A 14,696-nucleotide genomic window follows, 5' to 3' on the forward strand; every position below is an offset into this window, starting at 1 on the left:
GAGTGATAACTGATAGCTGTAGTGATGAGAGAGTAGCATCTCGGTTGGAGTGGTGTGATGGTGCGTTTATGTGGTGCTGGCTGCGGTGATGAGAGTAGTGCGCCACCTCGTTACCGGCTGAGTGGTCGGCGCGCCGCACCGCTCTCCCAAATGAGCGCCGCCCAGTGCTGTGTTTGTCGCCTGTCATTGCCGCCCGGAGTCGACGCCGAGCTCACGTCAACACGGCAAACCGAGGACAGAGGACTGAGCGCTCTGCTTGGCAGCAGGAGGCAAGAGAAGGCTCGGAGCGTTGGGAGCTGCTGAGACAAAAGCAATCAAACAGAATCAAAATCAATGGCATACCCAACTGGTCAATGCTTCGAGTTCGGTCAATACCGATTGAGAGGCCACAGCAGCAGGATAAGAGACGTAAAAATATGTTGCTGCCATGTTCAGTGCTTAGTTTGACAAAACATGAAAATAACACAAAGCAAGCGAATGCAAATGATCATACTTAATTTCGTACTCCATCTACGCTGGAATACGAAAACATCATCTCACGCAAATGATCATACATAATTACCGTTAGCACTTCTGTTTACAAAGTCAGTGCTTCAATTCCTTTTGAAAAGTATACAAAATATCCGCGCTAAACCAAGTTCAGAAATGTGTATGCTTGAACGTCCCAACGGGCGACCACTTGAGTGTAAGCGCGAAACACTTTCAAGTTTCAAGCTGGCCGAGCAATAATTTAGACGAAAACATATCGCGGACACCCATTTCGCAAATGAAATCTAGGCTAGGTAGAGAGCGCACTCAAAGTTTGACACAGAACTCTGGGAACAAGTTTAATTGCAAACGAAACTTGCACGCAAACCCCTAGCTGGCTGCACTGAGTGGCACAAACCAACCTGCTTGTCAGAAAAGAAAAACTACATTAAGAAAACATATCAACTTGTTTTTAACCCTCGTCCTGGCAGGGCGACCACCCCCCTAAGGTTTTTCGAAGATAGCGTAAAAACGGGCGCCGCCAAATTTGACACAGCTTATATGGGCAACCTTTTTACATATGACCTTAAAATTTCAGGTCCAAGTGACCTTGGGTCAGGTCACCAGGTCAGAAAAAACCGGTACAAGGTCATGATCAAATTTCAATTTTCTTTTACACCTGTCCAACTCACAGTTTTGGACTGATTTCCTTCAAACTTTCAGGATGTGCTAAGTTCACCGAGTTGTATAACGTAAAGTTCGGGTTTTTTGAGGTCACTGACCTGAGGTCAGTTAGAGGTCATTACGTCATAATGTTAAGCCTATGGGAAAATACTAAATTGGGAAAATACTGGAGATATCCGCTTCGTTCCATCACTTTTGTGCTTTGAAACCACAGTACGTAACAGCAGGTCACTTGGTGCTTCTTTGTTTGGTGTGCTTATCCATGGGTCAGGTCAAATGAGGTCAACTGAGGTCAAATGACGTTTTTGCCAATAACTTGGGACATAATGACGCTAGAGCTAAAAAAAAATGGTGTCATTGTGTTCCGTGTGATCAGCCGAATCGAATTATATGCGATATGATGCAATTTGGTTAACTTGAACTTAATCATTTAATTAAAGTTTACTTAATAATTAAGAAAAAGTTTAAGTACACTTAAAAGCTAAAAAGTATACCATTCGACGCGCCTTGACGTACTGAGTTCACTGGTGCTTTTCTTTTTACTCTATCTTAATTAGATCAAAAGTTATAAGCGAAAAACTTTTGACCTGTTTTTAGCGAAATTTTTATATTTATACCCCCAAAACCCCCTATATATTGACCTAGAGCAACAAAATTTGCACAGGGGCGAGAACTCCAGGGGGCCCACTTACCTACCAAATTTGGTGTTTCTAGGTGTCATAGGAGCCAATCGCGAGGGGGGAGTCGCATCGACCCCCCCCCCCCCCTGCCAGGCCGTGTTATGAAAAATGCCCTGCCAGGGCGAGCGTTAAACATTATGTTGAGATGCTTGAATTATCGATTCCTTCCCTACACCGGATAATATGGGCTGCCGTTCCCTAAGCACTGGCGGTATTTTCCAGGCACTCGCCAATTTGCTATAGTAGCGTTCTAAGCTCATCTGGGAGTCACGCCACACACGCTCGTTATTATGGCTCGGACGCTATAGGTCTCCGCACCTCAGGATAGGGGAGAGGGAGGGAGCGCGCTCTCGCCAGCATAGAGCGGCGCCAAGCAGGCTGTCCCACCGGTCAATCCTTATCTCAACAGGTCTATGTCACGGCACTTGGCGTGGGAGAGTTACATATGTAGATTGGAAATATACCTAAAACGGAGAATATGTGCGATTAAAAACAACAACATAAGACTAATAGAAAAAATACGCAATTCAGATAAGACAGTTGAGTAAAACGTTGTATGATTCAATGCTTCGAATCGATTTTATCATTTCAATGCCGCCTGTAGTGCTATTTATAAACATCTGGGCGACACTAAGGACAGCGGATAGGACCACCTTGGAGCAACAGAGAAAGAGGGCGGAGGGAGAAGCCCTGGCCTGAGCCCGCCGCGTGGACCGCCACCGCGTCGGGGACCCTTCATCATCGGTGCCACAATCAATGTCCGGTGGGGGGTGAGCGTGGGCGGTCGGTGGCGGTCGGACCTCTGCCAAACTGAGCCGGGTCGCTGTCCTCAGGAGCGTGCAGACTCACATCGACGCCGTCACAGCGGCCAGACCTTGACAGAGTGTCGCCTGCGTCGATTTGCCAATGGTTGTATCTGCATAGACTATAGAGCCACTGACTTGGAAAATGATGTGCTTCCTTAGTGTTTTATATGTCTATACGTACTGTCAACATTATCCAACAAAACATGAGTTAGTTACTGGTTGAAATTTTAAAGTTAAAAATTAAAAAAGACAGTTTAAAGATTTCAACTACCTATACTAGTTGAAAGTATAGGCACACATCAGGCCAATCGTTCGATAGTCTTTGCGAAGGGATTTTGTAGAGAATAAATTGCGATGATGTAAACAGTGATCAGCTGCAATTCTTCATGAGCTGGTGATGGCGCAAACAAAAAATGCCTGAATCGATACTTTAGAAGGTCCACATCATAATGTTCCGTGAGACGTGATTTCAGGCGTACCTTTAGGAAATGTGCAGCCTCGCTATACTCCGGAGGCCGTGATAACTTCTGGGAATAATTATTCATTCGTCGCCTCCATTAGGAATCGGACACTTTGGTAAGCTGCAACACGATATGTGCACTATTCTCTTGTTGCCTACTGGTGTAGCACTAACGAGCTATCTCGCATGCATAAGCAATGCATAGTTCTAACGATGACTATAACGTGCTTTCTGTTATATCTGCACTCTGCAGTAAAGCTTTAATATCGGTGAGAGTGATACCGTTGTTTTAGGACACTAACTGATTGCTAGGCGAATGTTTCATTTGTGCCTAGCATCAATTGTTTATACTTTATCGTTATGAGCGGTCTAGCACAATCCACCTGAAACGCCTTTATTGGGGAGATCTCTGAGCTTCTCAGACGTTTAGGAAACGGCCATCGTTGTGAGGGACTGAGGAAGCTATCGTATCCTATTTCCCTCCGCCGTAGCCAAGCACTCAACAATTAACCCACGAGCCGCTGGGGGAGGGACATATAGTTGCCCCCCGCCCCCTTTACGTTTTGTAGAATATCTCCGAAGCCTGATGGGCTACGAACGTGAAACTTGGCATAGTCTCAAATGAATACCTCGGCAATGTTTGAGGAAAGTTTGGTGGTTGTAGCGTTTAAGATGACGTCACATGAGTAAAGTCATAAAGGTTTGTCATTTTCCGATATGGACCGTTTCTGATGTCGCTGAGCATGAAACTCAACTGTAAATGAACTAGACAGCACCTGCTGTCATCCTAAAACATCTAAGTAGACCTCCAACTAGTTTCTGACCAATAATCAGTCCTTGATGTTCCATCTCATATATCGGATATATCGTGAGGAAACTGAGAGTCGCAAATCTATAATTTGGCTTCTGACGTCACTGTGACGTCACTTCAAATGGGATCGACACCAAATTTTGACATAACTTTGACTAGGTATTCAGGAAGATGTGTGCAAAGTGTCGCTTCTCTATCTCTTTGCGTTGCGACGATATCGTCGCAGAAGTAAAGAAGGGCAACTACATATATGCCCCCCCCCCCCCCAGCGGCCGGCGGGTGGCGCGGAGGCCCAGCGGCCGCCGGGTTAAATGCCTACGCACGGATTGCAGTCAAGAGTCAAGACATGTACCAAAGTTTCAGATATCCTTTTCGTCTGAATTCTTGAGTAATTAGTAATGAAATTGACAGGGTTAATATGTAAAAACGCCACCACGGCAGTCTCCGCGGGCCCGCGAACCGCCTGGGTGGCACGCTGTGCCGCCGGATGGGCGTGCACTGCGGAACAGTATAACTACCAGTCGCCGGCGCCCGGTCTGGCAATGCATGCTGAAGTGGGCAATACGCTATTCAATATTCATCCGTCTGAATGTAAGAGGCATACAAATTGTTGTGAATGAAGATGTTGTTTACTTATGTACCTACATTGTCGAATATTTATCATGGTGCAAGTTGTTATATGCCCTTATATTATATAAAATCACTGATGCATTATTCTAAATATGATAATGAAAGTTTGTTTATCTTGTATCTTCTAAGAATGTTAGGGAAACCGTTTAAATCAGCATTTCTATGTTAGAAAATAATTTCCATGCCATTTGGATACCAGCTTGGTCAACATTCTGTCAACTAACGGCCTGTCCAAGACCGCTGACCCAACGTGAATTCAAATCCGTGTTGCTGGTATTTTAAGGCTGTGGAGTGTGGATGTACTTGTAGTCTTATATAAAGGCATTTAAAGTCGGAACTCGAAGTATGTGGGCGGAAAGTTTGCAAAGTAGACATGTGCGAGTTCCGGATCCATTTTTAAGTTTGTCAACTTGGCACCGCTGATGGCGATAGCCGTGGGTGGATTCCGCTACAACGACGCTGAGTTTTAGGCTTAGGTGGCAATCACCTTAAGTGTAGATTCTGGGCGGTCGTCGTGCGAGGTTTAACGCTTTGCATTATGCCTAATTCGTTGAGTGCAATAAGTAATGACCAAAGATTAGCAAAACAAAATAGCAAACTTATGTTGCAACGTCATCATGGAGATGTTGCAGCGTAGGTTTCGCCCAAGTCATGACACAGTATCATGACTAGTAAACAAACATTGCCATGAACATGTATGAGTTCGCCTATATTCGATGACTGATGGCTGTCGGCGGTGATGTTTGGTATCCGCGGCCCGCCGCGCCCGCCGCCGACAATGGAGCTGGCCACTATCAGGCCGGGCTATTGTGCCGGTTGGCCGGGCGCGGCCGGCCACCGGCGACACTCACCACTGATGTATGGCCGCCGGCGCCCGCTCCCACAATGGCCGGGCGCCGCGCCGCCCTCGGCTCGCGGCCGCATTATACGCCGCGGCAACAGTGACCAATGGCTCGTGAGATCGGCGCGGTCATTGTGCGCCCGTTCGGCAAACCCTGTCTATCCCTGCGGACCAGCATTTGTGCTCTCCGGGCGGGAACGGTCACCGCTCGGCCGGATGCGCACAGCGCCCTCGGTGACCTGTTCGAGACCGTCACTAGTGACCAGCGACACGAGCCGACACCATCGTAACGTGGAACACTCTGGGTCTCAGCAGCACGCGGCCTCAATTTATAATGATTAAACTCGACTGGCGATAAGTTAAGAGTCATCCCTTTCCTGGGAGCCTGCTCGCCGGCCAAAAAGTGGTGACCACCACTGTCAGGTTCCCTTTAGTTACTTGGTTGGATAAGACAAGCGATATTAATTAATTCAGAGACATATTTTTACGCTTCATGACATTTGTTCTTATTGCGGCATACGCACTGCGCATACACAATAACCTGTCCCTTCTGAAGGGATGCCCCTCCTTACAATGGACGGGCATGTAGCAGGTGCTATGCATCCGGTCAGTCCGACTGAGGGAGTTTTGCCGATCCATGAACAATATCCCGTGATTTAGTAGGCAAAGTTATTAGCAAAGGCAGCTAATGAAGCGAAGTTCCGGCCGGCACCACTGCGCTGACACCATGGGGCGGCGGGGAGCTGGGCGGTGATGACGGCCGGCAGCCGGCGCCGCGCTGGCTCTAGTGTACTCACTGAGCTCGTCGATGCGGGACGACATGGTGAGGCTGAAGCCGATCAGGGCCACCGCCGTCACCAGGATGAGCAGTCCGACGCCGGCCACCAGTCGGCGGGCGCGCCTCTTGGCGGCCGCCGCGCCGGCCAGGCCCACCGACTCGTCGGCGAACCGCGAGAGCCGCCGCGTGCGGTCGTCGAGCAGCGAGCAGCGCCGGCTCGGCAGCGGCTGGGCCAGTCGCTCTGCCAGCGCGTGCAGCGAGGCGCCCGAGCCGAGCTCCGACGAGCCGCGCGAGCCGTAGCCGCACGAGGTGCTGGCCGTCCAGACGCTGTCGGCCTGCGCGGAGGCGCGCCGCATCGGCTCGGCGTGCCGCGGCGGCGCCACCAGGTAGGCGGGCGCCGAGGGCCGGCGCCGCTCGAACTCGGCACTACCCGTCCGCTGCGGCCCCGGCGTGCCGTGACCAAGCACCGAGCGACGGGATGACTCGTAGACTATGCGTGGTACGACGGGTCGGTGCGCCGCCGGAGGTGACGGAGGGGTCTCTCGGCCCACGTCCTTCCCTGCCACACACCGGTCACTGCCGGAGACAGCCTGTCGGACAGCGACACAGCAGGTCAGAGGGCAAGTTACCGCCGCGCTGGGTGCTACAGGAGGATACAGCCTGTCGGACAGAGGCACCGCAGGTCAGAGCCACCGCCGGACACAGCCTGTCGGACAGGGACACCAAGGGTCAGAAAACAGGTCACCGCCCTGCTGGGTGCTACAGGAGGACACAGCCTGCCAGACAGGGGCACGGCCGGGAAGTGTTACGAGTTTTATTACAGCCTGCGGGCCAGAAACACCGCGAGTCAGATTTAGCTAAATAGACCGAGAGGAGCATTGGACAGCTCTAAGCTGACAGCACAAATTTTAAAGGATATGTCGCATAACTGACGCATGAAAATGACAGAATACCTAGAAAGTATCCGTCTACTAAGCCATCATAATCCCTTGTGCTAATGGATAGAATATGAATGCAGTCGAATTACAGCCAGTCTGATGGAAAGCTTTTGACGGTAATCCTTATGACGGTGCAGTATTACTGGTGACCGTCAAGATGATGCACCGCCCACTGCTGTCTTCCTGACGTCACTGACAAGCATCACCATAGACACGAGCGAATCTGTCCTGTCGCTTCGCGGTCGCTAGTCGGCCATGTTAGTTATACGTGATCGAAACATTTGTTTTCTTGTTTACGTGCTTCCAATGCTGGCGTGTGTTGATTCGTAATCCGTATAAGAAGTTTTTGTTCAACTTACCTTCGAAAATTCTAAAGAAATGTCCGATGGCAATGCACAACCTAAAGTTTACGCAACAGAAAACTGCTTGAGTTTTCAACAAATTCAAAAAGTCGTAAATATAAAGCTGTTGTGATTATAATAATGACTATAAGCAGTTCCAATGAAAAACGGTATCATCGAGCTAGAAAAATCAGGTACGTACATACAACCACATTACACACACTGTTACTTGACTATGGCAGATAAATTGGTATAGGAGTGCAATAAATTTGCCGCAAAAAAATAGTTTCTATCTTCATACACGATGATATCCAGACTATATTTTCCTTTGTTAAACTATGAAGACATACGGGATTTTTCACTCTATATTTAGGCACTTGAAATGGAGTAATTGGCACGATACCCTACACATTTTCAACACTCAATTTTGGGTTAAGTCATCGTTATCGGGCCACTTTGTGGTGTCATTAATGCTGTGTAATGGCCCTAGCTGTGTGGCCGTGTACCATTCGCCGCGGTCCGGTTCTTGTCAGCGGCTCTGGCCGTGGCGGCGGACAGTTTCCGGCGGCTTTGAAGCCACCTCCTGACGAGGGCTGGCGACGTGGGTGGTCGGCACGTGTCGATGTCAGCTGCCGGCTGCAGCAGAAGTGGTCAACCACTTGACTTAGCTTGAATCGTCCGCGGTTTTATCGATAAACGTGACCCTCTGAAATCCCAACATTATTATGAGTACCTCATTATATTTCCGAGTTATATCGTCGTTTGCTTGGATTCGTCGATATTGGAAACGTATCCCACATAACCTCTAAAGTTGTAGATTTGAATTGCCATAAAAATGTTTCATTTCTTGTCTACGCGTTTTCGAATGTCACCTATCGCTACAACTCATATGAGCTGAGGTGAACGGGAAGGGCTTAAAAAGCTACCGGCATTTGTTAGCTTGTGCCGATCATATTGCAGCATAGTGGGTGCGCTGGGTGCAGGGCAGGCTGGAATCACTGAATTATTTCATGGCTATTGGCTATAAAAAAACAGTCACATATTGCGCCGTTGACAGTGTCACGCCGCTGTTGATTTGTGAGTTAATGGCAGCCTCGCAGGGCCGTGGCCCATGTCGGTGGCGGCACGACCACCTGTCTGTGCCGATCACAGTCCGTTCAGCGGCTGGGACAAATCGCCGCGCCCGCCCCGCAGACGGTTATCGACCCGCACATCGGCCACCGTCAGATGCACGCGCTCGGGAAGGGGTGCTTTATGTTCAGCGCTCACCGCGGAGCCACCAATATCCTGTTCAGATACGAAATCCTGGTGCTTTTGTAGACATGTTTGTATGACGGTAGCAATATCACTACATGCGGTGGCCCCCTGTGGTACGTCGCCGAGAGAGTCGCGAGTTTAACACAAGAGATCGCGTTCGTCGTCCGTCAATATGCGTCTCATTTATATTGCTAGTCACATTAAATGCCACCACATCTTTGTTCTATCAATGTTTTGTTTTCAACTGAGTATCTGTGTAAGAGTCACATCATTCATCAACCAAATAACTTATCATAAAACTAATTCATAGTTGGAATACACTGTAAAAAAGTTTAGCACCCATGTCAAAAACCAGCTCCCTGTACCGGCTTATTTTAAGCATCCTAAATGGTTGCACCCATTTACACCCTAAATGGTTGCACCCATTTAGGGTGCTTAGCCGGTATTAAGGGAGCTACTTTTCGACACGGATGCTAAGCTTTAGAAACCTGCTTAAAATGCTATGCTTTGCTAAGCTTTAGAAACCTGCTTGAAAAGCCTGCTTAAAAGAAGGTGCTCAACTTTTTTACAGTGTAGCCTTTTAAAAGATTGTTGTAACTTGTAGCTGTATTTTTGTCATCAAAGTTGAGGCTGAAATGTGAAAGATTTTTCCTAAGTGCTGTTCCCACATCGTCACAGGTAGGTCCAACATTTTTATTGTTGTTTTACAAAACACCTCGGCTTAAAACTTCATTCTTTTTCTACAAGTTACGATACTGACAGCAGGACCTCGTTTCATAAAGCGAGTCCGTAACTTCGCCAGTTTTTAGGCTTGTATTGCAAGCGCATGTGAAGCGATAAATTTATTTCCCCTTCTCCCTTCTGTTCTTGCTTGCAAGATAAATAAATTTAACGATTCAAACTATCGTAATCGCTTCACATGCACTTGCAATACAAGACCAAAAACCGGCGTAAGTTACGGACTCGCTTTATGAAACGAGGCCCAGTACCTACTCATAAAACATCAGCGAAGAATATGGAAGACGCTTTACCTCCACTTTTCGTCGTCCTAAGAAACGCTGAACTAAACTAAAGAGCAATTATCTTCCCTGAGCTGAGAGTCTCTTCTAATACAGCAGCATTCCCCTCTTTCTACGATTTTCTCTCACATTTCAAATTGCTGGGAGTGGTTGTCTAATGGATAAAATTTGAGCGCATAGTTGCAGTCTGAGCTAAAGGTATATGTCCCAGTTTAACGGACTGCGCGCACAAGCCGGGGTGTGCCAGTGTAAATAGCCGTTTTCACGACGGGCTATCCGGCGAATGCACCTGATTTGACCAAATCTGCACCTAATTTCTTTAACAGCAAATATCTTCATTTTATGAATTTATTTCAGTGTTTTAATCGATGATGCTCTCTGATAATATGACAAAGCAGGCATATAAGCAATTAGTGTAACCCTAGCTGATAGCTGCTAAGAGACACACTGAACCTGATTTGACCAAATCTGCACCTAATCTGTACCAGATGTGCACTAAATGTATACCAGATGGCCGTCGTGAAAACGGCTAATACAAATCTGCACCTAATTTCTTTAACAGCAAATATCTTCATTTTATGAATTTATTTCAGTGTTTTAATCGATGATGCTCTCTGATAATATGACAAAGCAGGCATATAAGCAATTAGTGTAACCCTAGCTGATAGTTGCTAAGAGACACACTGAACCTGATTTGACCAAATCTGTATGTACTATAGCTATTAGCTAGTGTGCCGCCTTCTGTTACATGTTTAGGCAATACGGAGGGCCAAGACAAAAAAGGTTAGTTGAGATTCAGAGACAGTGTTTTAACCTTCCAAGGGCTGAGACGGTATATACGAGTAGGGCCTTGGCTGAGACTGCCCGTTACGCTACCAATTTGAACCAGTGCGCGACGATCCCCGTCTGTGATTACAGAAGCCAGGTTTCCATCATGCGTGACCTTGCGGCGCGAGCAGAACCATAACAGGAAAGACATAAAAAACAGACATTGGTATACCTATGATGAAAACAAGATTTCAAAGTGGGCTCTACCTAACACCGGTGGAACAGCTGGGCCGTTGGCTCGACGTTAGGTTTATGTATATTGCAGGGTGAGCCCGCGACACATTCGCTGGAAATTCGCGTTCGGTTCATATCATCACACGCAGTCAGTGCTTAGTATAGCACTGCAATAACAAATAGTCGCACACGGTGATAGGCTGGCTGCTTGGCTCTAGACTCATGTGTGCGAGCTTGGTTCAGCTCAGATGAGGAAAGCATAGTGTAGCAGTAAGCAAATTTGTTAAAAAGCGTGAACAAATCAAATACATTCTAAAAAAATTACAAGGCCAGGCGCGATGCACAGATTATGAGCGGTACTTACCAGTCGAATGGTGGACCAAAGTTAGCGTTGCAGAAGGCCGTAGGCACTTGGGCTGTACTTTTAATGCGGTTGCACGTGCATCCCCAAAAGAGCCCACGAGCTTTCACCACTAGTTTCTACTTCGAGCTCTGTCTGTCATTATTTTCGAGTTAGCCTTTAAACGTTTGAATTATACATTTTCTCTTACCTTATCGTTTATAGCAAATGTTCACCAATTAAAAAAAAAAACGTTTGATTCCTAATTGGTTCCACATGCATGTAAAATCAACACGCATCAACTATTCTCCTGAAGTTGCATTGAGAAGTCCCGGCCAAACTTTCAGGCAGGCCTGAAACTCCACTGAGTCGCGAATCGAACGAGTTCCACAGGCATCAAGTGTTATTGGGACGGCTTTGATTTGTAGCGGGCGCGGCCGACTGACCTTTGGCAGAGAAGTGTGGCCCATTGACCTTTGTGGCGACTGCCGAACGGCGCCCCAGGCGATCGCAGGGTGTCGCATTGACGAGATCACTCGCGTGGCCGGCGACGACGGGTCGGTCACGCAACAAACAACGAACAAAGTCAGGGCGCGGCGTCACCGCGGCGGGTTGCGGAAAGTGCTTACCTTTAGCTCCGGCCCGGCCGAGCCCTTCCCACAGCGACACGATGACGAACTTACCTCGAGCAGGCACCGACCGGAGCCAACACTGTCTCGGAGAGTCATCACGCTGGGTGTGCGCTTCTCTTCGGCTGAAACTGCGATCCTAGATTCCATCAATGGCTACAGGCTTGATTGAACTGTCGCACATTTCACTGTTTCAGCGTCTCGGCGAAGTCCTTTCTCGCACAGTTTCTTGTCGCGAACTGTTAACTTCGTTTTCAGTGGCGCACTCGGTTCGGGTGCTGTTCGACGACAGAGAGAGGAGAGGAGAGAGGGGAGGAGAGAGGAGAGGAGAGAGGAGAGAGGGCCATCGACGACTGTAGCAGGGCGCGCAGCAGGGCACCCGTCGTCACCACACGGCCAGTCCTCAGTGGGTCTTCATCTCGCGGCACTTCAATCCGGGAGGCAATCGATCAGTGACAGCTAGCCGGGCCGATCGGGGCCAAATTGGCCCCTCCGTGAGCCGGAACTGTCGACGAGCCGAGTGCCTGCGGGGCCGGTGGTGTGTCGCCCGCCGAGCGGACTGCCCGGAGGCGAGAGGCGGAGTGGGCGGGCGGTCCAGGCGGCGGCGGGCGGTCGGCGCGCGCGACACGAGCGCGCCGAGCCGACTGGCCGTCCCCGCTCCCCGCTCCCCGCCCCCCCCCCCCGCCAACGCTCCCCCTTCCTCCCCAGTGCTGCAGAAACGATGGGCCATCTGCAGCGTCATGCAATAACAGCCTAGTAACAGTTGTAATCCCTTAACTCTCACTTATAGCCACCACTAGCAGCTGTAAGGATTGGTTGGAACCATTGGATTTGGAACCCCATTTTCGTAAGCGGTTTGCAAAAGAAAAAATGTGGAAAGCATCAAAGGTTTTCAATTTCCTAGAATGTCACGAACCTTATTCCTGAGACCGGTGGGCGGTGACCTCTTTCTCGTTCATCTTTCTCCGTCTTCGGCAGAACCAGAACCGCCCATCCTCATCCTGGATCAAACCTCCCTTTTTGTGGGCTGCTAGTCATCCGACCCAGGCAACTGACGGGGACAGATACAAGTGGAACATATATGTTCCAATACAGGCCATGCTGTCTATAGACAGCATCCGTTGTGACCGCTTACAATGGCCTGAGCCGCTCAGGGGACGGTTTCTCCCACTGTGGCACAATAGTCGGCGAGGCTGGAAATTGAAATGGCCTAACCCATAAAAAACATTTTCCTTAATCCTTAGTGGGACATTCCACGATAGATCGTGCCACTTTTTTCCAATTTGACACCCTCATCTCTCGGAATTTGACGAGAATTTGTCTCAGGGGTAATCAGGGGCTCTGAATCCACCTGTAGCTATTTCAAGCTTATCAGATAAGTATTTTTTGAGTTATGGTGTATAACATTTTTTGGATCTTGCTTTGCAGCGCTAAGTTTGGCGGGCTGTATCTCTAAGATGGATTATTTAAATGCCAAATGTTAGATAACATTAAACTTGCAATGAAACAGAGATTAATATGCATTTTTGAAATTTCGAAAAGTACGCTATTTTTGATATATGACATATTGAGTTTTCTTTCATTTGTATTTTTTGGACTTTGGGACCAATTTTTTTTTAGTTTTTATTTCTTAAAAAGAAAAATATTTGGCTCATTGTTAAAAAGTATGCAAAAAATAAGGAAGGTGTTCTTTCTATAAATGTATTCTAGGATTTCTTCTAGGATTTCTTCTAGGATTTCTTCTAGGATTTCTTTCTAGGATTTCTTCTCTTCATCGGCACACCCAACGATTTTAAAACACTGGTCACCCAAATGCCCTTTGATCTGTGGCCTACTTTCCGAGATCATGTTTGGCCGGAATCGCGATTTGGCGTACCTATATGTCGGCTCGCATTAGCGGCGCGTTTGCAAGCTTTTCGTGGTTTCAAACGTTCAGACATGTGATTTGATGTTGCTCCCATGAATTAGGGTGGATGTCAAGGTCACCTGAAGGTCAGGTCAGGTCATTGACATTTGGTGACCTCGGTTCCCTTTTTCGAGTTTTGCATGTTTCTAGGCTAGTTTTTGGAGCTGAATTCGAATTAAGCAATCATTTGAAGTTTTGGTGCCTTCGTAACATGTTACGAAGCTGTCACAGGCCTTTGACACGTAACTACCTACCTACTACGATTACCCGTCACGACCCCTACCGATTGACCTGACCTGACCTTACCTGACCTGGTCTAAATGCAAGACATCATCTGTGATCAGAATTAACAGGATATTCGTGATCAGCACCCCGAAAACCCCACTTAACAGCCACACTTTGCGACTTTCTAACAGGTTCCGATTTTCTCGACTTTTGGGTCATTGACCTGACCTGGAAGGTTAACCGATGACCTAGGGCCTTAACCCTCGCCGGCACAGGGGGGGGTTGATGCACCCCCCTAAGGTTTTTCGCGAATAACTCGCGTAAAAAGCGGCCGATCGCGACGAAACTTTCAGTACCCTCGCATTGATCAATTTTACACCTACCCTAAATATTTCAGGACCCTGACCCAAATGACCTTTGACCTGTGACCTCTTTTCCGAGACCATGTTTGGCCGCAATCGCGATTCGGCGTATGTCGGCTCGCATTAGCCGCGCGTTTGCAAGCTTTTCGTGGTTTCAAACGTTCAAACATGTGATTTGATGTTGCTCCCATGGATTAGGGTGGGTGTCAAGGTCACCTGAAGGTCAGGTCAGGTCATTGACCTTTGGTGACCTCGTTTCACTTTTTCGAGTTTTACATGTTTCTATGCTAGTTTTTGGAGCTGATTTCGAATTTAGCAACCATTTGAACATTTACGAAGTAGTTTTGGTGCCTTCGTAACATGTTACGAAGCTGCCAGAGGCGGATGACAGGTAGGTAGGTAGGGGAGAGTGGGGTAATTTGGTCGCTTTTTTTAGAAAACGATGTAACTAAAAATCGACAACACATTTCTGCATTTTCTCAACGCTGCCAGGTGTGGCATACATTTTACTTTCCTGGA

This window comes from Amphibalanus amphitrite, unplaced genomic scaffold (assembly GCF_019059575.1).
Source record: "Amphibalanus amphitrite isolate SeventyFive unplaced genomic scaffold, NRLGWU_Aamphi_draft 000264F_arrow, whole genome shotgun sequence".
NCBI classification, from domain to species: Eukaryota; Metazoa; Arthropoda; class Thecostraca; order Balanomorpha; family Balanidae; genus Amphibalanus; species Amphibalanus amphitrite.